The 23552-nt window shown below is 43.2% G+C and overlaps 1 protein-coding gene across 1 annotated transcript in view; it reads left to right on the forward strand.

Annotated features, from left to right (window-relative positions):
- The window catches only part of COLGALT2 (collagen beta(1-O)galactosyltransferase 2), a 67596-nt gene that overhangs the window by 1559 nt on the left and 42485 nt on the right, over positions 1-23552 (forward strand). The gene's annotated exons all lie outside the window — the stretch shown is intronic.

The following is a 23552-nucleotide window of genomic DNA, read 5'->3' on the forward strand; positions in this document are numbered from 1 at the left end:
TTCATCATTCAGTTATCTGTCACAGAAACCCCACTGAACATCACCTTGGCTTGTTCTGTTGGGTTTCTGTGGGAGTCTGAAATCACAGCAGTTCCCCTCTCTCCTTGCCCCCAATTGGAATACAGTAGCTCCAGAAGCATTAAGCGCAAGAGGTAACTAGATCTCTAAGCCATGTGTTTGGGAGGGCAGGGCACATGTGGTAGAAGGAAGGATTGGCCCTTGGCTAACTGTAAGGAATTGGGGGTAGGGAGTGAAGAAGGAGTAGCATAGTTTCCAAACAAAAGCTACAGTGGCTGATGGGGCTTGCTGTCCCTCTTCAAAATAATTAGTCTGGTTTATTGCAGGGGGGGATGTTCATACCTGTGCTTTAAATTGTTTGCCAAATTAAAAAAAAACACATGTTCCAGTATGATTCCCCCCTCCCACTGTACATAGATAAGGATCTCTGTGTATGGTTACAGACTGGCAACTTGCCAAAAGCCAGACCATAATATCCAGCTACATCATAAGTAGAGTGATTTAAGTTGTGCCCCCGCCAGCCTCATGACAAGTTTGTTACAATGTGCTAAATAGCCTCGAAAGGTAGTCATGGTTCCAAATGACCTTCTTTCTTTCAATAGTCTCAATCTATTGCACAGGTGGGCAGGAGGTGATTGGGATCTTCTGGTGGATATCTGGGTGGTTTTCAGGAAATAACCAAGGATTTTTGACTCCCAATTGTAAACAACAGAAAACCCTAACCCCCTTCCGTTCTGCAACTAGGCTGCTGAAATGAGGAGAGCTTTGGGGACTAGGAGGGGGAATCAGGAATGGGATTTTTGTGTGAAATCCATGTACGTAATCTTGGTTCTAAGAATAGGTTCCTGGGCTGCCTGGACCCTTGAAGATGTCTGTTTCAACCCTGTGTACACACTATACTTTTAAAGCACATTTGGAACACTCTATTTCCCTCAAAGAATTCTGGCCACTCTATTTTGTTAAGGGTTGCTGGGAACTGTAAAACTATGATCCCCAGATCTAGTTACAGGTAGGTAGCAGTGTTGAGAATGTGCTTTAAAGGTACAGGGTATAAAAAAACCTAGTAAGTATATGTCTGCCGGTCTCCCTTTCTAAGCCACTATTTTTCCCATGGTTTCAGCTAGTAGTGGGTCTTGGGGTTCTAGGAAAAAAATAAAGTACAGTGGTACCTCGCTAGACGAATGCCCTGCTAGACGAATTTTTTGCTAGACAAATGGGTTTTGCGATCGGAGGTTGCCTCGCAAGACGAATTCGTTTTGTGAAAAATTCATCTAGCGAATCACGGTTTCCCATAGGAATGCATTGAAATTCAATTAATGCGTTCCTATGGGCAAAAAATTAAAATTAAATTAAAATAAAATAAAATCAATGCATACCTATGGGATTCGCAAGACTAATTTTTCGCAAAACGAATTGACTCGCAGAACGAATTAAATTTGTCTTGCGAGGCACCACTGTACGTAGATTTCACAAGCTTGAAGTCTTCACACCTCAAAAGTATTGTAGTGATTTGTTGGTGAAAATGCCAAGGTGGGGACACCCAAAAGGAAGTGAAGTGCCTTCCAGGAGAAAAAAAGGATAAAAGGAACATTGTGCCACAATGGGAAGATAGGATACAGATGATCATCTTTTATCATATTCCACAGTGAATATGTGTGCTAGAGGCAGTCATCTTTCCATATGGCTAAGTGTTGTAGAAGAGAGGCTCGCCATGTGGCTGTAGGTTCCCTGTACCAGTGGCACCACATCGGAAATGGTCCTTTTAATATTTTTATTGGGTGAATTAATTAGAGCAGTGAAAGTTCCTAGATCAGGATGTCATTTAGATGAAGAATTTAAAACAATAGCTCTCAGGCTGTGGATGAAGCTATAAAGGGTTCACATGATGGACTGTAAGAACCAACCCAAACAGTTCTGCATCAAAAATGCCAAGGTGACATTTTTCCACCTTTGCCGCATCAAGCAGTTGGTCCCTTACCTCTCCCGCCCTGACTTGGTCACAGAGTTCCATGTGACGGTCACCTCCAGGCTTGACTACTGTAACTTGCTCTACGCGGGGCTGCCCTTGAAACTGTCCCAGAAACTCCAGCGGGTGCAGAATGCTGCAGCGAGGCTCCTCACGGGGTCCTTGCCATGGGAGCATATTCACCCAGTGCTCTACCAGCTGCACTGGCTCCCGGTGGAGCATCAGGTCAGGTTTAAGGTGCTGGTTTTGACCTTTAAAGACCTTTCAAGCCTAGGACCCTCGTACCTACGGGACCGCCTCTCCCAGTATGCCCTGCGGAGGACCTTAAGGTCCATAAATAGCAAGACCCTAGAGGTCCTGGGCCCTAAGGAAGTCAGATTAGCCTCAACCAGAGACAGGGCCTTTTCAACACTGGCTCCGACCTGGTGGAACGCTCTGTCTCATGAGACCAGGGCCCTATGGGATCTGATTTATTTCCGCAGGGCCTGTAAGACAGAGTTGTTCCACCTGGCATTTGGCATGGAACCAACTTGACCCCTCCCCCTCTTTTCTTTTTCCTTCTGTGATGGAACTCATATTTGGGGACTTCCCTGGCTTTTTTCTGGTCCACATAGGACCAGTCTGGATAGTTGGCCTGGTGAAGACTTGACATTTTACTCCCTAAACAGTTTTTGATTTGAGTTTCTATCGAAATGAGGCTGCATTTTAATGTTGTTTTTAATCTTGTTTTTAAGCTGTATTTTAATCAATTGTTTTGTATCTGGTGTTAACTGCCCTGAGCTCGGTCTTGGCTGGGGAGGGCAGGGTATAAATAATAAGAGGGCAACCAAAATGGTCAAAGGCCTGGAAATGATGCCTTATGAGGAACGGCTTAGGGAGCTGGGTGTGTTTAGCCTGGAGAAGAGAAAGTTAAGGGGTGATATGATACCCATGTTCAAATATATGAAAGGATGTCATGTGGAGGAGGGAGAAATATTGTTTTCTGCTGCTCCAGAGAAGCGGACATGGAGCAATGGATTCAAACTTCAAGAAAGATTCCACCTAAACATTAGGAAGAACTTCCTGACAGTAGGAGCTGTTTGGCAGTGGAATTTGCTACCAAGGAGTGTGGTGGAGTCTCCTTCTTTGGAGGTCTTTAAGTAGAGGCTTGACAGGCATATGTCAAGAATGCTTTGATGGTGTTTCCTGCTTGGCAGGGGGTTGGACTGGATGGCCCTTGTGGTCTCTTCCAACTCTATGACTCTATGAGTTCCGAAACGTTCGAAAACTGAAACTCAATAGCCGACAGCTAGGCTTCAGGGTTTTGCACTAAGCGGAAGCCGCATTTCCTGTTCGACCTCCAAGACGTGTTTGAAAACCAAACATTTACTTCTGGGTTTACGGTGTTCGAGTTCCGAAACGTTCGTGAACGGAGACGTTAACCCCTGTATCACTTGTTTTACCAGTCTCACTGAAGTGTTTGCATTATGTGTACCAATCTTCCTTGGTAGTTTTCAGGAGCTACTTGGATTTGCCCAAATTCATTGTACACAGTTCTGCCATGGAGTATAGCCCAGACCAAAGCCAGGAGAGTCCATGTAGAAGACACTGGTTGTGCCATGGGAAGCCTAAAGTCAATTGTTTAGTATTCTGAGAGGGTTGAGCTGCAATTTCCGTCCTTTGCAGTGATGCTTTAAAAAAAAGAAGCTTGCATTTAATTTCCTCTCTTTGAGTCAGTGAATATTGATGATGTTCCCTGTTCAGCAGTCAGTTAAAGGCTAAATGTGGTCGTTTTGCATAGCTAAATATGTATGGCTTTTTAGTAACCCTCTTTCCTTAAGGCACATATGGACGGTCTTCCTGTTGTTTTTGCCTTTTTGCTCTTACCATGTTTTATCAGGTGGCAGGCAGCCTTCTCAATATCCTGCATTGCAGTTTTTAAGTACTATGTGAAGACTCCCTTGTCCTGGTGACCCATCTTCATGTTCAAACAGGAACAGCTTTTTTCTTTTTGTATTCTCAGGGGGCTGTTTTGTTTTCCAGGTAGATATATCCTGTGGGTCAAAAATGCCACAGAAACTTGCCTCCTCACAAGTGAAGGAGTTACAATAAAATAAAATAAAAAGTTTGGGAACCCTTGCTCTAGATGATATTGCTTCACATGGTGGTGAAATTGGCAGTGCCTAAGCATGGCCATAGCAGTTTGAAAGCACATTGAAGTGCAAGTAGATAAATAGGTACCGCTACAGCGGGAAGGTAAACGGCGTTTCCATGCACTGCTCTGGTTCGCCAGAAGCGGCTTTGTCATGCTGGCCACATGACCTGGAAGCTGTACGCCCGCTCCCTCAGCCAATAAAGTGAGAGGAGTACCGCAACCCCAGAGTCGGTCGCGACTAGACCTAATGGTTAGGGGTCCCATTACCTAAGCATGGCCACCAGTGGCTCACCCCTTCTTGTGGCATGGGGAACATGGGGCAGTGGGGGGCTGCCTGCAGAAGATAAGCAAGCTCTGATCAGTAAGCTTTGTGGTTTAACCCACAGTGCCACCCGCGTCCCTTAGCACCTTAGAGACCAACTATGTTTGTCATTGGTATGAGCTTTTGTGTGCACGCACACTTCTTCAGATACTGTGTGCATGCACACAAAAGCTCATACCAATGACAAACATAGTTGGTCTCAAAGGTGCTACTGGAAGGAATTTTTTTATGGCTGCAATCTGTTCTTAATTCAATGCATAGTGGCCAAATAATAGCTTCCACGCCCAAAAACAAGGAGGGCCCTGCTGTGCCACCACTGACAGATGATTACTACTTGAGCAGAGGATCAGAGGTCCTGCTGACTCTGCTTGCCCAGTAGCCAGAAAGCAGAAAGGAAGGACTAACAGAAAGCAGGCAGGAAGGCAGGTAGAAAACAGATGTATTTTGTAGTATTGTTGATTTGGGGTAAAATGACACTTTTGGAAGGGTATATGGCTGGGAACGTGCACATCCCTTGCACTGCTGCTCTTAATCCTTCTTTCTCCCCCACCTGCCACATATCTGGATCTGTATTTGAAAGAGAAAGTGTCTGAGGAAGAGGGTTGCAGGGAGAATGGTGAAGCAGGATCTCTGCCAAACATGTTGCTTTAGCATCAGTCCATAAATGGCAGTACACTATTTGAATAGTTAATTGTTAAGATTTTAGACTGGGTGTTAATATTCTTCCAAAAGTCAATATTGGTTGGCCTCTCTCTGCAGTTTCCCCTCTAATTGATTGGAGCTCTTGGAATAAGTAATGCTGAGCTCTTGGAATAAGTAAACTGCTGCATCCCAAAGGTCATGGTAGTGGACATGTGGATAGGTTCCAAGAACAGTGAAGGTAAATCAGACTTGATTGAAGGAGCTGAATGTGACTCCTTTAAAAAATATATATTTTTATTAAGATTTTTTTATATAAAGAAAAAGAAGAAGCAATGACAACTATATATACATACCATATTCTCTTAGTGTTTTTAAGTGTCAGGTGTAACTTCAGCCTGAACACAGCAGAGTTTGCGCAGGTTTTTCTGGAAGCTTCTGGCGGTAACTTAAATGACTAGACGTCTGGACGCAGAGTAAAACTATATACAGGATTTATTAAAATAAAAGAAAACCCAGAGTTTCTATGTACAGCTTTAGAACTCAAAATAAAGTAAAATAAATCCTTTCCTCTCTGTCTCTCTCACAACCGATACAGCACCTCTCCTCCTACACTGACCACACCACATACTGTGCTAGCTTTCTCTGATAACAGGTCACAGTGCTGATATCAACCAATGAGAAGCAGTTACTAAGGCAGAAGTAGACCTTGGCTTTCTGCCCAGTGTTAATTGCTTGTCCTAGAGTTGATTGTGTGAAGAAGCAATCTGATGGTTTCTCACGCTACTAATTTAGCAAAAACCATTCATATCAATAAAAAAAGAATAAAAAAAGAAAGAAAGAAGAACATTAAAAATCCAAATAACAAATAAATCTAATTTAGTAATTCACCTTTCATTTCAGTCATGGACTTCCCTGGGCCACCTTTCTAACGGTTCATTGCATATCATTCTTCGCAGGTTCTACTCATATTTTCTATCCTTAATTTCAATTACCACATTTTTTCTTACGCTTTACCATCCATTATAAAATTCTAATCTAAATTTTAAATATCTCTCCCTTGATTCTTAACCTGCAACATACAAAATAGCTTATATTTCTCTTCATATATCAATTCTACAATATTTTTTATAATAAATTCTAAATTTCTTCCATTCCTCTTCTGTCTTCATTCTCCTCTCCCCGGTCGCGTAGTCTTCTGGTCAGATCAGCAAGCTCCATATAGTCCAACATTTTCATTTGCCATTCCTCTACAGTAGGTGTCTTCTGTGTCTTCCAGTACTTTGCTAACAATATTCTAGCTGCAGTTGTGGCATATAAAAACAAATTCACATATTTCATAGGTAATTCTTTTCCCACCTGAATGTGACTCCTAGCAAGAGCTGAAAAGAGGTCTCTCTTGTTTCCCAGGAGTCAATGCAGGCAAAAGACACACGTAGTAGCGTAGCAAGGAGTTACGGGGCCTTCCTGGGCCTGAAATTAGCTGCCCCTTAGATAGAATCACACATCACAGATCTAGAGATGAAGGGTAGAATACAAATTCAAATCACCATGCCAGATAAGGCCAGTGTTGTGCCCATGTCGAGCTGAGAGGTGCTGGCTTGCTGACCAGCACCCAGCTGCATAGCTCACTTCTGAGGTAGGTTGTGCTTTCTTTCAGCAGTGCTGAAAGTGGTCAGAAACACAGGTGGATACGAAGCAGAAGTGGCACTGCAAATTTAAATTGGCTTAACAGTAATTTCCCTTCACTAGGGAATTTTGGGAATTGTAGTTCTGTACACTGAGGTAGAGGAGTCTCTGACCTTGTCAGTGGAATGCTGGAAGTGAATCGGAGGCTTGTACACACTCAATATGTTTCCATCTGTTTCACAATGCAGAACAAGCAAATAAAGTCCACATAAGAGGCATTTAAGTGTCACTATGAGTTTCCCCTTTTTGGACAGCATTTTGACTTGTCTGTTTACAATATGGCTTGTGTAGATCTGTGTTTCCCAAACTTCTGAGAGCTGAGGCATGCTTAGTGGGGTTTTGTTTTGTTTTTAATAAAGCTGGTGGCATGCTTCACTCTTGCACTCAAAAGATTTGCTTTCAGAATCTCTAAGAACAAAATCTATCATCCCATAGAGATGCCCTCATCTCTGGATGGGCTGTTTGGATAGGTGTGTCTTGATTCAAAGGAGGTGAGCTCAGAACAGTGACTTGTGCAGAAGAGACACCTGTAGCCCCTTCTAGGAACAGATAACTAGTACACCTTTTAATTCAGAGAAATTGGCCCATCCTATCACACCAAAGGTTGAGATGTAGCAGAATTAATCAACTGAAATGAAATAAGGCTGGAGACATTAATCATGCAGAGACACACTGGGTAGCCTCCTTGTAGGAGTGTAGTTCATGCTTGCAAGAACATTTTCCCTTTTCCATTTTTTGTACATATCCCTTTTAAATCTTAACTCAGTCAAAAGTTCTTTAGATAGCCAGCCTGGCTTCTTTAGGCACCTTCCATGTTTCCGTCTCATTGGTATTGCCTGAAGTTGTGCTTTTAATATCTCCCTTTTAACAAACTCCCAACCATCATGAACTCCCTTCCCTTTTAGTATTACTGTCCATGGGATTTCACCCAGCGTTTCCCTAAGTTTTCTGAAGTCGGCTTTCTTAAAGTCTAGAATTTGGACCTTAGTATGCTCGGAAAGGAGCAACCAAGCATACTAAGGTCCAAATTCTAGACTTTAAGAAAGCCGACTTCAGAAAACTTAGGGAAACGCTGGGTGAAATCCCATGGACAGTAATACTAAAAGGGAAGGGAGTTCATGATGGTTGGGAGTTTGTTAAAAGGGAGATATTAAAAGCACAACTTCAGGCAATACCAATGAGACGGAAACATGGAAGGTGCCTAAAGAAGCCAGGCTGGCTATCTAAAGAACTTTTGACTGAGTTAAGATTTAAAAGGGATATGTACAAAAAATGGAAAAGGGGGGAAATCTCCAGAGAGGAATTCAAACATATAGCCAGCACGTGTAGAGACAAAGTCAGAAAAGCTAAAGCACAGAATGAACTCAGGCTCGCCAGAGAGGTTAAAAGCAACAAAAAGGGCTTTTATGGGTATGTCCGTAGCAAAAGGAAAAACAAGGAAACAGTGGGGTCACTCAGAGGAGAAGATGGTGAAATGCAAACAGGGGACAGAGAAAGGGCAGAACTCCTCAATGCCTTCTTTGCCTCTGTCTTCTCCAAGAAAGAAAACAACGCCCGACCTGAAGAATATGGAGCAGATGATTCAGCAGGGGAAACACAGCCCAGAATAAGTAAGGAGGTAGTACAAGAATACTTGGCTAGTTTAGATGTATTCAAGTCTCCAGGGCCAGATGAACTACATCCAAGAGTATTAAAAGAACTGGCAGAGGTGATTTCAGAACCACTGGCAATAATCTTTGAAAATTCCTGGAGAACAGGCGAAGTTCCAGCAGACTGGAGGAGGGCAAATGTTGTCCCTATTTTCAAAAAGGGGAAAAGAGAGGACCCAAACAATTACCGCCCAGTCAGCCTGACATCAATACCAGGAAAGATTCTAGAGCAGATCATTAAGCAAACAGTCTGTGAGCACCTAGAAAGAAACTCTGTGATCACTAAAAGTCAGCATGGGTTCCTGAAAAATAAGTCATGTCAGACTAATCTGATCTCATTTTTTGACAGAATTACAAGCCTGGTAGATGAAGGGAACGCTGTGGATGTAGCCTATCTTGATTTCAGCAAGGCCTTTGACAAGGTGCCCCATGATATTCTTGTAAAGAAGCTGGTAAAATGTGGGCTAGACAATGCTACCATTCAGTGGATTTGTAGCTGGATTACTGACCGAACCCAAAGGGTGCTCATCAATGGCTCCTCCTCATCCTGGAGAGTAGTGACTAGTGGGGTGCCACAGGGTTCTGTCTTGGGCCCAGTCTTGTTCAACATCTTTATCAATGACTTGGATGATGGGCTTGAGGGAATCCTGAGCAAGTTTGCAGATGACACCAAGTTGGGAGGGGTGGCTAACACCCCAGAGGACAGGATCACACTTCAGAATGACCTTAACAGATTAGACAACTGGGCCAAAGCAAACAAGATGAATTTTAACAAGGAGAAATGTAAAGTACTACATTTGGGCAAAAAAAATGAAAGGCACAAATACAGGATGGGAGACACCTGGCTTGAGAGCAGTACATGTGAAAAGGATCTAGGAGTTTTGGTTGACCACAAACTTGACATGAGTCAGCAGTGTGATGCAGCAGCTAAAAAAGCCAATGCAATTCTGGGCTGCATCAATAGGAGTATAGCATCTAGATCAAGGGAAGTAATAGTACCACTGTATTCTGCTCTGGTCAGACCTCACCTGGAGTATTGTGTCCAGTTCTGGGCACCACAGTTCAAGAAGGATACTGATAAGCTGGAACGTGTCCAGAAGAGGGCAACCAAAATGGTCAAAGGCCTGGAAACGATGCCTTATGAGGAACGGCTTAGGGAGCTGGGTATGTTTAGCCTGGAGAAGAGAAGGTTAAGGGGTGATATGATAACCATGTTCAAATATATAAAAGGATGTCATATAAAGGAGGGAGAAAGGTTGTTTTCTGCTGCTCCAGAGAAGCGGACACGGAGCAACGGATTCAAACTACAAGAAAGAAGATTCCACCTAAACATTAGGAAGAACTTCCTGACAGTAAGAGCTGTTCGGCAGTGGAATTTGCTGCCAAGGAGTGTGGTGGAGTCTCCTTCTTTGGAGGTCTTTAAGCAGAAGCTTGACAGCCATCTGTCAGGAATGCTTTGATGGTGTTTCCTGCTTGGCAGGGGGTTGGACTGGATGGCCCTTGTGGTCTCTTCCAACTCTATGATTCTATGATTCTATGATTCTATGATTTAATTGTACAAATTGGGAATGACTATTGCAGGGTATGGCAGCAGGAGTTCTTTGGATTTGTTTAATCCCCTAAGTAAGTCTGTCGTTACATTTATGAACACTTTTATAATGGGCTGTGTGAGCCTTGAGCAATAAATTCTTTCAGACAGCTTTTTTATTATGATTTTTTTTATAAACAGTATCAGGTTACTGGAACAACCTGGCAAAGGTCATTTTCTGTAGCTCACATGAGGGCAATAATCGCCCTAATACACTTTGTTGAACATTTTTTTCCTGGAACCGGAGACCATCAAATTACTCATCTCAAAGTATAAAATCTGGTTCAGAAATGGTCTGACTACATGAAAATCTTAGCTGTATTGAGCACTTTACATTCACTTGCCGTATATTTTCCTTAATAAAGTCCAGACTAATCTGGAGATTATACTGATAAGAATGGAAGATGTATGTAGGGTGATTCCTTTTTGGCGTTAATGTGTCTGGTTGTTGTGCTCATAAAACAGAATGATCTTCCCAGTGAGTTGGTATTTCAGGCCAATGAAGTCATAGCTGTCTGCTTGGCAGTCTCCAGCTTGGAACCATTCATGCAAAATAAATTTATTGCCAGAATTTCTCTTAATATACCTGCATTTGACGGAGGGCTCCTTGGACAGGTCAAGAGAGGTTTTGTTTGGTCAGTGGCATTTTCTTGTAATGGGAATCTTCCTAAGACAGATTTGCAAGCAACATAGCTGCCAAGTCTCCCGTTTTTCATGGGAAACCCCCGTATTTAAAACCGTTTCAATTTGCCTAACCTAGAATTATATCACGATGCAGCTGGCCTGATGTGGTTAAAAGAGTGGATAGAGCTAAAGAATGCGGAGGTATTAGATCTAGAAGGGGAGAGCCTGGCCTTCGGATGGCACAAATATTTGATGGAGGAAAAATTAAAAGAATACAGCAATTTTAACAATAACATCATAAGGAAATCACTATTAAGAATTTGGAAAAAACACAAAAGTATATTAGAACCAAGGATGCCGTGGTGGATATCACCGATGGAGATAATTGCAGTAAAAAGGAAAAATTTAGAAGGGAAGTGGCCAACATATAAAGTATTATTGGAAGAAAATGAAGGGAATATAAAATTAAAAGAATATGAAAAGGTTAAAAAATATTTAAATGTTTGGCTGGAATATTTCCAAATTTACCAAAGATTACATAAAGTCAAAATTTTGGGATTTGAAAAAGGATATTCAAAATTTGATAGAATACTATTAGAAGGAGATAAAAATATATATTCAAAATTTATATGATTTGTTATTAGAATGGGACACTAAAGAGGAGCAAACGAAAGAGGTCATGATAAAGTGGGGAGAAGGTTTAGGAAAAGCAATAATGGTAGAGAAATGGGAAAAATTATGGATTAGAGATATTAAATTTACCCTGAATTATGATTTAAGGGAGAATGTTTTAAAAACGCAATATAGGTGGCATCTTACCCTGGCAAAACTGGCGAAAATATACAAAGTAAGTGATAATACATGCTGGAAGTGTCATGAGGAGGTGGGCTCGTATATACATAGATGGTGGCAATGCAAAATGATCAGGGAATTTGGGGATAAGATCTATATAGAAATGAAGAAAATATTGAAATATTCTTTTTAAAAAGTTCCCAAATTATTTTTGCTAGGAATGTTAAGTGAAGACATAAAGGAAAAAGACAGGTGCCTAGGTAACAATGCATGCTACCGCATCAGCCAGACTTCTGACTGCTAAAAATTGGAAAAGTGATGTAATTCCGAAAATAGAAGATTGGCAAATTAAATTGATAAGATATCAAAACATGACAAGGAAAATAGGAGAAAGCAAAGGGATATCAAAGCAGAAAATTGATCAAGATTGGAAGAAATTTGATGAATACAAAGCACAAATTGTGGAAAATGTTGATCTTTTAGCAGACAGGTGAAGGGCTCAAGCAAAATAAATAGAATGAAATGAATATGCAAAAGGCATACAAAAGAAATTTGGATATATAAACCAAAATAGAGAATAGGCTGGAAGTTAGCACAGGGTGGAGGGGGGTGGAGAGTGAGTAAGGGTGAGTAAGGGGTATCTCTATTTTTTTATCTGAATTTGTATTTTTGAGTTTGTACTTTGTAAATGAATATGATTTGAGTTTGCATTTGATTTTTGTAAAACTATTGCATAAATAAATAAAGTAAAACCGTTTCCCGCTGGCAGCCCGGATTGGGAAAAATCCCATAAATCCCCTGGATTTCCTACCTGCCAGGGAGGCTCCATTTTGGGTCCTGGCGCTGCCCAATTTCCGGTGCCCATACATGGGTAGCGCGGCACTGGAAGTTGCTTCTATGTAGAAGCGACTTCCGGTGCCGCTCCGCCCATGCCTGGGCACCGAAAATCGGGCAGAGCGGCACCGGAAGTTGCTTCTACGTAGCAACTTCCGGTGCCACGCCGCTGCTGATCCCGCATTTTTCAGCGGAAGACTTGGCAGCTATGGCAGGCAAGAGAGCATACATGAGGCCCATTTCACAATCCATGTGGCCCCAGGGCCATGACACTGTTAAATCTGGCTCAGTTCTAGAAATCAGAGTAAACAAGCTAGAGTCAAAGCTAGATAGTAAGTGTAGCAGTTTTGGGGTGAAGGATGAGTCATAGCAGATCAAATAGCCACAAACAGGTTGTAGTAGCTCATCTACAACATTACAAATATCACAAAGTTTGGGAAAAGTTGGGAACATTTGAGCTTGGTAGTTGCCAGATTATAAGGAAGTGGTGTTTCCCAGGCAGTCAGCAAACCTTGCTACTCAGTACAGGCCAACTAATTGCAAGATACCACTACCACCACATTTCATTATAACCAGAAAAGTCAAAAACTACATGTGAGAATGTCAAACATTTGACAGGAGTCTAAATTCTGTATTGGATTCACAACTGGTGAAACTAGGTAACTAGATATTTTTATTAGAAGATGTTTGATTCCAAATCTTAGATAAAAGAAACCACCCTAAAGGAAGTCTTGGCCATAACATGAGCTTCATTTCCTCAAAGCTTTGTGATTTTGATTGATACTTGGTGAACCTGTCAGAGACATAGCTGTCAAGTTTTCCCTTTTCTCACGAGGAAGCCTATTCAGCATAAGGGAATATCCCTTTAAAAAAGGGATAACTTGGCAGCTATGGTCAGAGAATGGAATGCTGGTTCAGCCCTTCATCTTTTGCTTGCCTCCATGCTTTAGAAAGTTGCTCACCTTTTAAAACTTAAAAAAGGTACTATTAATTTATTTGTTCATTTATTTACCTTTTTAATACACTCTGCCTTGTGGAGTATAAAACTGCTCTGAGAATTGAGAAGGGGGAGGTTTCTTAGTGACACCACAATCTGTGCCCCCCACAGTTGGCATCTCCTTGCCCATTTATACTTCTGACCCCAGGCCATGGAGAGAGAAAATAGGTGTGGATTGAATGCAGTGTGGTTGCCTCCATAGGTCAGCCTTGGCTGAAAGGATGTTCTCCGGATGTTTTGGATTACAACTGCCATGAGCCACAGCTAGCATGGCTAAGGATTGGGGGATAATGGTGCCAGGTTAGTGAATGCTGTCATTTGTCATGTTGAGAAAGCATTGCAGGAGGCCAACCATTTTGGGTTAAAGAATGGAAATGTTTAAAAGAGTAAAGGGAATTGTGTGTTCTCTGGACACTCTCCAAGATGCACAATTGGTTTGCCCCTTCCGCATAGGATTCGAATTCAAAATGAAGTTATTCTCTTTTCCACCCTGTAACTGCCAACAGAAGTAACTGTTTGCCAGTCACCAATTGAGAGAATGAGCCAAACAGGTTGCCACAGACATGTCTCATGTGCACACCTGCGGGTTGAAACAAAAATAAAACTGACAAAATCCATCATCCTGCATACTACATAACTGTAAACTCATTCTCCAAGGCAGGCCCTTTCATATCCAAAGTAGTACCATGAATGCACAAGAGGGAGTTCTTAGGTTTGCAGAAGTACAAGAAGATATATAGTGGGGGGAAACCCTAAAAGGCAAGGGGGTTCAGAAGCAGCCCAAAGTGGGCATTCCTTTCATAACTGAGAAACGAAAAAGATATTCAGTGAGAGTTTTTGCTACCAACACTCATGCTGTGGTTAACAAATTGCACACCAGCTCCTTATAATTGGAACCAATTTGGTGACTTAGATAGTTTAAAAAAATTGTCCTAGGAGCTAGTGGCATATTGCTTATTTTAAGGATATTGCTTCTGTTGACTTCAGGTGGTGCCAAATCATTTTGAAACCATAGTCAAGGAGTAGGGAATTCAATCAGACTGGCAGGCTGTATCTTTATCTCCCACAGTTCCAGAGGGCCAAGTTTGACAGATGGGTGGGGCTACTGACCTTTGACTCACCTGATGTCACGATGGCCTCAGGTGACCCATTTTCACTCAGTTTGAAACTAAACACTGCAGGCAGAGGCACAGTGTTTTGCACACACACACACACACACACACACACACACGGTGATCAGCTTTGCAGGGGTTTTGCAAACTTCCATTCGGGCCAAACATTTCTTTACCTGTCCTATGCATATGGTGTCATTTATGATGTCAGGTGTAGAGCAACTGGGTGGCTTGACCAGAATGGCTTTTGGGCCCAAATAGGACATCCTGGCAGGCTTCATTAGTCTCGCTATAGCTAGAAGAAAGCTTACAACCTGGGGTATGAGTTAACTGTCATTTAATTTGCCATAAAGGTTGGTGCAGATGTGAGTGGTTGTTTTGTGTCTGTAATGGTAGTTTATCCCCAGAGATAGGGGAAATACCCAAACAAATGGGGAAAAGCAAAATAAAAAAATTTCTTCAGTAGCACCTTAAAGACCAACTAAGTTTTTATTTTGGTATGAGCTTTCGTGTGCATGCACACGAAAGCTCATACCAAAATAAAAACTTAGTTGGTCTTTAAGGTGCTACTGAAGAAATTTTTTATTTTTTTTGCTTCGACTCAGACCAACACGGCTTGTTGTTGTTTAGTCGTTTAGTCGTGTCCGACTCTTCGTGACCCCATGGACCATAGCACGCCAGGCACTCCTGTCTTGCACTGCCTCCCGCAGTTTGGTCAAACTCATGTTCGTAGCTTCGAGAACACTGTCCAACCATCTTGTCCTCTGACGTCCCCTTCTCCTAGTGCCCTCAATCTTTCCCAACATCAGGGTCTTTTCCAAGGATTCTTCTCTTCTCATGAGGTGGCCAAAGTATTGGAGCCTCAGCTTCACGATCTGTCCTTCCAGGGAGCACTCAGGGCTGATTTCCTTAAGAATGGATAGGTTTGATCTTCTCGCAGTCCATGGGACTCTCAAGAGTCTCCTCCAGCACCATAATTCAAAAGCATCAATTCTTCGGCGATCAGCCTTCTTTATGGTCCAGCTCTCACTTCCATACATCACTACTGGGAAAACCATAGCTTTAACTATACGGACCTTTGTCGGCAAGGTGATGTCTCTGCTTTTTAAGATGCTGTCTAGGTTTGTCATTGCTTTTCTCCCAAGACGCAGGCGTCTTTTAATTTCGTGACTGCTGTCACCATCTGCAGTGATCAAGGAGCCCAAGAAGGTAAAATCTCTCACTGCCTCCATTTCTTCCCCTTCTATTTGCCAGGAGGTGATGGGACCAGTGGCCATGATCTTGGTTTTTTTGATGTTGAGCTTCAGACCATATTTTGCGCTCTCCTCTTTCACCCTCATTAAAAGGTTCTTTAATTCCTCCTCGCTTTCTGCCATCAAGGTTGTGTCATCTGCATATCTGAGGTTGTTGATATTTCTTCCGGCAATCTTAATTCCGGCTTGGGATTCATCTAGTCCAGCCTTTCGCATGATGAATTCTGCATATAAGTTAACCTGTAAGTAGAAATGGGGAAAAGACGTGCTGAGCAGTATGTGTGCTCCTGATGGCCAACCCATGATTTGGCTGTGAGACATTATATCCATACTTGGTCAGTTTCTAGCCCATATTCACCCACTGAGCTTCATGACTGAGTGGAAATTTGAACCAAAGTGTCTCCTATCCAAATCTAGCACAATGTCCACTGATCAGTCAGTCAATCACCCATTTCCACCACCCTTCTGAGTGATCCCCCCTCCCCATCCCCACCCCTCCCCACCCCTTCTCTACATAAGTGCCTGGAAACTTCCATTTCACTGTATCTGAAGAAGTGTGCATGCACACGAAAGCTCATACCAAAATAAAAACTTAGTTGGTCTTTAAGGTGCTACTGAAGGAATTTTTTTATTTTTACTTCGACCCAGAAGACAGAAAAACCAGTAGGAGAACACTTCAATCTCCCAGGACATTCTATACAAGATCTCAAAGTAGCTGTCTTACTACAAAAGAATTTCAGAAATAGACTGGAAAGAGAAGTTGCTGAATTGCAACTTATCACCAAGCTCAAAACCATGGAGGGACCTGGTTTGAACAGAGATATCGGGTTCTTATCTCATTATACATGATAAGCGATCTTCAGCCATCTCCACCCTTGCTTTTTCATGCAAAACCATTTGCAGTCGTTTCCGGTCATCAACAGCTATCAGTCAGTCAATCACCCATTTCCACCACCCTTCTGAGTGATCCCCCCTCCCCATCCCCACCCCTCCCCACCCCTTCTCTACATAAGTGCCTGGAAACTTCCATTTCACTGTATCTGAAGAAGTGTGTATGCACACGAAAGCTCATACCAAAATAAAAACTTAGTTGGTCTTTAAGGTGCTACTGAAGGAATTTTTTTATTTTTAATGTCCACTAAATTCTTTGCTCTTGTGACACTAATGCAGAAGTGCAAGTCACAGTATCCCTTGTGTACACAACCCTTGAGACTGAGAACCCAGTCGCTCTAAGATGCACAGTGTTGCATTCTTGCTACGTGCTTGTTGACACTGACTTCATAAATTTCTTTCTTACAAGTCTGCCTTCAGGCCGTGCTCATTGTTCCCCAAAATTTATGAACTTCATTGCATGCTGCTGGATCTGTAAAAACATGTCGGGAGCAACCTGTAGTCCTCCACCCCAGTGTGTGTGTGTGTGTGTGTGTGTGTGTGTGTGTGTGTGTGTGTGTGTGTTAAAGTGCCTTAGGTGGAAGTTTTCTTTGATGGGATGCTTGCTGGTTGGAATTTACCGTACCAAACCAGGCTGGTATCTGGGGTTGGGTGGGTGTGAGAGCGCACGCGCAAAGCACAGCTAATCTTACCTTCTAAAAAAACAACAACATCTTACTTGTTTCTCCCCCCACACACTTTCTGTGTTGATTTTTTTTCAGTTGATCACTGAAAGTAAAAATAAATAAATAAAAGTCCTGCCAGGGTTGCAAACTTTAATTGTTGATTGAAAATGGATCTTGCATATTAAAGCTGACCCCACCGCTAGTCAGGGCAGGCAACAGATGGTTGAAGGCTTTTTCTATGATATCTATATCATGTAGCTTTTTCTAAATTCTTTCTGCCACTGTTCTTCTGCCATGTTTCCTCTCCTTTCTTTCAGAATATATGAACTCATCTGTGAGCTTGTAGATTTGCACGGTCCCAGTGAGTATAGTTTGGCTTATTGTATCAGGCAAATCAGGCCAATCCTGCTACTTGACTAGTATTGAACTTCAGATCCCACTTGGAAAATAACATCATTTTTATATTATTATTATTAAAGAGGTCAGTTTAGTTCACAAGGTGCAGATTTACAGAGATGCTATCTGAAATCTGTAATGGCCCTAATTTTTATTCCTGCATGATCCCTCTGTTCCCTGGTACCTTTACCATGCAGTTCTCTCATCAGCTCAAACCTCCTAGGCTAAAAATTGTTAGCATATCTAAGTTGATGTGTCAGCACAAAGTAGCTATTGTGGTGTAAAAGCTCAGCTATCAGAAAATAAATATGCCCCCATAAAAATTGAAGTAACTAAGCCTGAAACATTCCACTATGTCCCTTTTTATAAATAAAGCTGTTAACAATTGATATGGATCAGTGTGTAATCTTGCTTTTTATTTGAGTTAGTATCTCTGTGCTATGTGAACAGTACACTTAATCCTTTACACGTTTTTCCTCCCCTGTTCTCAAAGATCAATGTTTCTGAGCAATGAAAAATAAATCAAAATTCACAACTGATGCCAGAAATAAACACTGACCTTAAAAAACGCTTGTGTAAATACTGGTTGGGTAGAAAATATATGAAAATAGGCTCACTTCTAAAACTTCTTTGAGTGGCAGAAAGTGAGGAGGAATTAAGAACCTTTTAATGAGGGTGAAAGAGGAGAGCACAAAATATGGTCTGAAGCTCAACATCAAAAAAGCCAAGATCATGGCCACTGGTCCCATCACCTCCTGGCAAATAGAAGGGGAAGAAATGGAGGCAGTGAGAGATTTTACTTTCTTGGGCTCCATGATCACTGCAGATGGTGACAGCAGTCATGAAATTAAAAGACGCCTGCTTCTTGGGAGAAAAGCAATGACAAACCTAGACAGCATCTTAAAAAGCAGAGACATCACCTTGCCGACAAAGGTCCGTATAGTTAAAGCTATGGTTTTCCCAGTAGTGATGTATGGAAGTGAGAGCTGGACCATAAAGAAGGCTGATTGCCGAAGAATTGATGCTTTTGAATTATGGTGCTGGAGGAGACTCTTGAGAGCCCCATGGACTGCAACAAGATCAAACCTATCCATTCTGAAGGAAATCAGCCCTGATTGCTCACTGGTAGGACAGATCGTGAAGCTGAGGCTCCAATACTTTGGCCACCTCATGAGAAGTGAAGACTCCCTGGAAAAGACCCTGATGTTGGGAAAGATTGAGGGCACTAGGAGAAGGGGACGACAGAGGACGAGATGGTTGGGCAGTGTTCTCAAAGCCACCAACATGAGTTTGACCAAACTGTGGGAGGCAGTGGAAGACAGGAGTGCCTGGCGCATGGGCGTACCCAGTGAGGGGCAGGGGCGGGGCAACTGCCCCCCCAGAAGCAAAAAATTAAATGGTTATAAAGTGATGAATCAGGCAGCGGGCAAGCGAGAATGGCAGGCATCCCGCCGGCGACACAGCCGCCCAGAAGGGAAAGGGCTAGGCTCTCGCTCTGAAGCCAGCAGCAGCGCGCTCCCCACCTGCCCGCTCCCGCGTCCCACAAGAGGGACTGCGTTTAGATGGATGGGAGGGAGTCTCTATTCAGTCCCCCTCCCCCGCGCCCTAAAGACGGATCAAGTTTTGCAAACCCTGAATGGATCCCCGGTGCGATGTCCCGCGTGTGTGCGTGTCTATATGCCTGCCTGCCTCCTTTTCCCTCGGGCAGAAATCCCACACACCCTGGAAAGTAAGCCGCATTGAACTCAGTGTGACTTCCATTGGGGAAGATGTATGGGACGTGGGTGGAACTGTGGTCTAAACCACAGAGCCTAGGGCTTGCCGATCGGAAGGTCGGTGGTTCGAATCCCCACGATGGGGTGAACTCCCATTGCTTGGTCCCAACTCCTGCCAACCTAGCAGTTCGAAAGCACATCAAAGTGCAAGTAGATAAATAGGTACCGCTCTGGTGGGAAGGTAAATGGCATTGCCGTGTGCTGCTCTGGTTTCGCCAGAAGCAGCTTAGTCATGTTGGCCACATGACCTGACTGTGGACAAACGCCGCTTCTTCGGCCTATAGAGCAAGATGAGCGCCACAACCCCAGAGTCGTCCGCAACTGGACCTAACGGTCAGGGGTACCTTTACCTTTGTATAAGATTGCACTGTCGATCTGTTACACTTGGGAATCTTCTTTCATTCATACTATCCTGCTACTTTAATTGTTGTCATTTTAGATAGTGCTATTTGTGACAGCAAATTTCCATCAGAAGAGACAAAGGGATCCATTCAGCATGTAATTTATCTTTTTTTTAAAGAAAGGGAACAGCAAGGAACATTTGAGAAACTTGGGTTTCTTGAAAACAGATTGCAACTTAATTTACTACTGTGGAGTGCCACCTGCTTAAGATATCAACCAGGAAAAGTTGAGCCTGGTTCAATTACAGTACTGCAAACAATGCTGTTCTGTTGTATGACACTTGAGAGCAGTTTCTGTTTTCTTTTTTAATCTGGGAAGCTGCATAGAATCCTGTGCAACTAGATCTATGGACTCCACAGCAAGAAAAGGTTCTCCCCAAGGACCAGATGTTCTCTCTTAAAAGCTGCCCAACAGCCGTTTCTTACTTGGGTTTTCTTGATTTGATGCCACTCTCAAGTCCGCATGCTGGGTTTAGGTTTACCTCTTGATTATCTTGGGAGCATTCAAGCAACTCCATTATCACAGTAAGAAATGCAAAGTTCCCTGCCTTCTCTCTCTGTAAGAAAAGAGTCACCAGCCTGACCTGGCTATGTATACCCAGTGAGGTTGGAGGCTAATGTGGGCTGTTCTTCACTTTAGTCACTCTTTCTCCATCAACAATTCCTACCGTATTGGCCCGGATATAAGCTGCACTCGAATGTAAGCCTCACTTTAAAAATTGGAAGTGGGGAAAAAAACCCTGCATATAAGCCACTCCCTTCCTCACTGCTCCTGGCTGCATACTTGGGGGGGGGGGGCAGAACTGCATTGCCGGCCTTTCCCCTTCCTCGCTCTTGTGGGAATGTTCAGGAATGTGGATGAGGAGATATTGTTTAGTATATCCTATCCCAGCTTGTGTTAACAAGCTCCAAACTTAGCAGAGTTTTCATTCCCCTTTAATGCACAGCAAAAACGGTTGCTCAGGCTTGCTGAAGACTCTAGAATAATATATATGTTTCCTGGTATTTTCCCCTTTATCCCTCTTAAAAGAAAAGACACGACACAGTGCTCATTAAAAGTATGAAAATAGTTTACTTAAAGACTTCCTGAGATACAGCACAACTCAAGAGGCAGACTAGCTTAGATAAAAGTATTTACATGCTGAATTTGCTCCATAGGGGAAAGCAGGTTCATTGTTCTCTTGGCTTCCAGCTTCCTTAGATGTTGCTTGCTTGAAGTCCAAATCGAAAGAGAATGAAATGGCCGCTGGCCAGTGACTTTACCTGGCCAGGTAACGGCCACTTCAATTTCAAACAGAGGAAATCCCTCCTAGATCAGTGGCAGGAAGTTTTGCTGCTGACCTGGTCAGGTGTCCCTCCATGTGGTCACTCTAGGAACTGTTGTGACTTGACTACACCTAGCTTTACATCCCACAGCTCTCTCCCTTCCTGGCCTTGGGGGAGGACGGGAGGATGGGGAACTACGCACGGGGTGGGCAGCGCTTTGCCGCGCTCCTGACACTGTTTGCCCTGCGCTACTGGCTGCATACCCTAAGGTCACAAATATAAGCCACACTTGTAACTTTTCATGGTCGGAATTTGGGAAAAAAGTGAGGCTTATATTCAGGCCAATACGGTATTTTATGTGTAGAGCTATATATAAATAGTCTGTGTGCCTTCTCCGTGTGCCTGCTGGGAATATGCATTGTGCAGAGTCTGGGTGTGAGTGTCTCCTGGAAGCTGGCTGGAGGGAGCTCTCAGCCATTTCCCTACTCTACCCCCATTAACTTCAGAAGATTACTAGTGGGGCTTGGCCTCACTTGTATTCCAGCACTGTTACCCCCATACTGTATTGCAGTTTGCTAATCTGAGGCAGTGTATATTGGAGCATAGCTGCCAAGTTATCCCTTTTTTAAAGGGATTTTCCCTTATGCTGAATAGGCTTCCTCACGAGAAAAGGGAAAACTTGGTAGCTATGTCTTGGAGCTGTATCTTCCTGGCAGCAGATGACCAAACCATGAGACAGGTATAAAATACTCAAGCAAGAGTTTTATTTACAACCATACAAGCACAAAGCATGTGGGTGTTCTCTTTTGCAGGCAAATTCAAACTGCAACTTCTCCTTTTGTACTCATCACAGCTCTACCTAATCAGCCTAGAAAACCACACCCAGAACTCACGGAAACAGTTCTTAAAGTTGCAATCATATTTTCTGTTTCTTTGCAGAATGACTCCTAACAGTGTACAATAACCCTGCAATATAGCTCACTGTTAATAGTGCTATGAATTTGTGGGTGCTAGACCCCTCTTATCCCTGGATCAACAGTGTTAAAAAATCTAATCAAGCCTTCTGATCCCTGGATCCGGCATGTGCTAAAAGCTACTCAAGCCAGGCTAGCTTCCTGAACCCCTGGAGTCAGCAAGTGTTAAGATATAAGCCAGGCTAGCTTCCTGATGAGGCAATCGCCTGGGTGATGGGCCATTAAGAGAACGAAGGAAGGGAGCTCTGTGCGAGATGCAGATAGAGAGAAGCACAAAACTGAAGTCTGAAGAGTCTGAAGGAGAGCTGAATTTGGCTGTGGTGCGACCTAGAAGCAGAGCAGCAAGCAGAGAGCAGCAAGCTGAATCTGTGCTTGAATCCAAGGCTGTGGCTACAGGAGAAACAAGACCCTTTGGAGTGTTAATGCTGTGACCCCCTCCATCGCAGGCTCGGGTTGCATATACAGTCATACCTTGGTTTAAGTGCGCTTCGGTTTGAGTACTTTCAGTTTAAGTACTCCGCGGACCCATCTGGAATGGATTAATCCACTTTCCATTACTTTCAATGGGAAAGTTCACTTCAGGTTAAGTACGCTTCAGTTTAAGTATTCTGCGGACCGTCTGGAACGGATTAATCCACTTTCTATTACTTTCAATGGGAAAGTTCGCTTCAGGTTAAGTACAGACTTCCAGAACCAATTGTGTACTTAAACCGAGGTACCACTGTATGTTTAAATAAACCTTACAGTGGTACCTCTACTTATGAATGCAATCTGTTTCGGGGTGCCGTTCGCACTCCGAAAAGTCCGTAAGTAGAGCACTGCTACTGCGCATCTGCAAAGCACGATAGAGTGCTTCTGCACATGCGCAAAGTGCGCAGATTGCTTCTGCGCATGCATGAAGCGCGCAGCGAAACCCAGAAGTATACACTTCTGGGTTTGCCGCATTCGCAATCCAAAAATCCGCAACATGAAGCGAACGCAAACAGAGGTATGACTGTATATCATAAAAACAGCACAGTCTCCACTGCGTCACATTTCCAAAAGGAAACACAAAACCTGGGTAAGTGTCTTGAATCCCTGGAATTTCGCACTGCTCAGATATTGGGGTGATCTGCAACAACATTATAGATTAGAGGTGGGACTGATGCTAATTTGGATTTCCAGCCACAAATCCCCGTTCCAGATTCTCCAGTGATTTATATGAGCAGCTCTCACCTCCACCCCCAGGAAGGGTGGGAAAGCTCTACTGAAACAGTAAACTGGTGCCTGGTATTTGTCTGGTTATAATAAATATGTGAGTGTGAAGGCTGAGAATTCTGTTTGAGATTATAAGGGAGGAATTGAATGTAGTTCTAAGCAGTTTGCTCCATCCCTGTAAGGCACTCCTCTCCCTGGAGGCTGTTCGGAGGGTTCTCCTGACCCTCCCCAATGCCAGCTCAGGGGGTAAGGGCATGTGGGGAGGGGAGAGGACTCCTTGGGCTGTGCTGGTGGTATTCCTTGTGTGGGCTTCTGCTGGCGGGGCTCATTGGGTGAATTGCACTCTGGGCTCCCCTTGTACAATTCTCGG

This window comes from Zootoca vivipara, chromosome 7 (assembly GCF_965207765.1).
Source record: "Zootoca vivipara chromosome 7, rZooViv2.hap1.1, whole genome shotgun sequence".
NCBI lineage: Eukaryota > Metazoa > Chordata > Lepidosauria > Squamata > Lacertidae > Zootoca > Zootoca vivipara.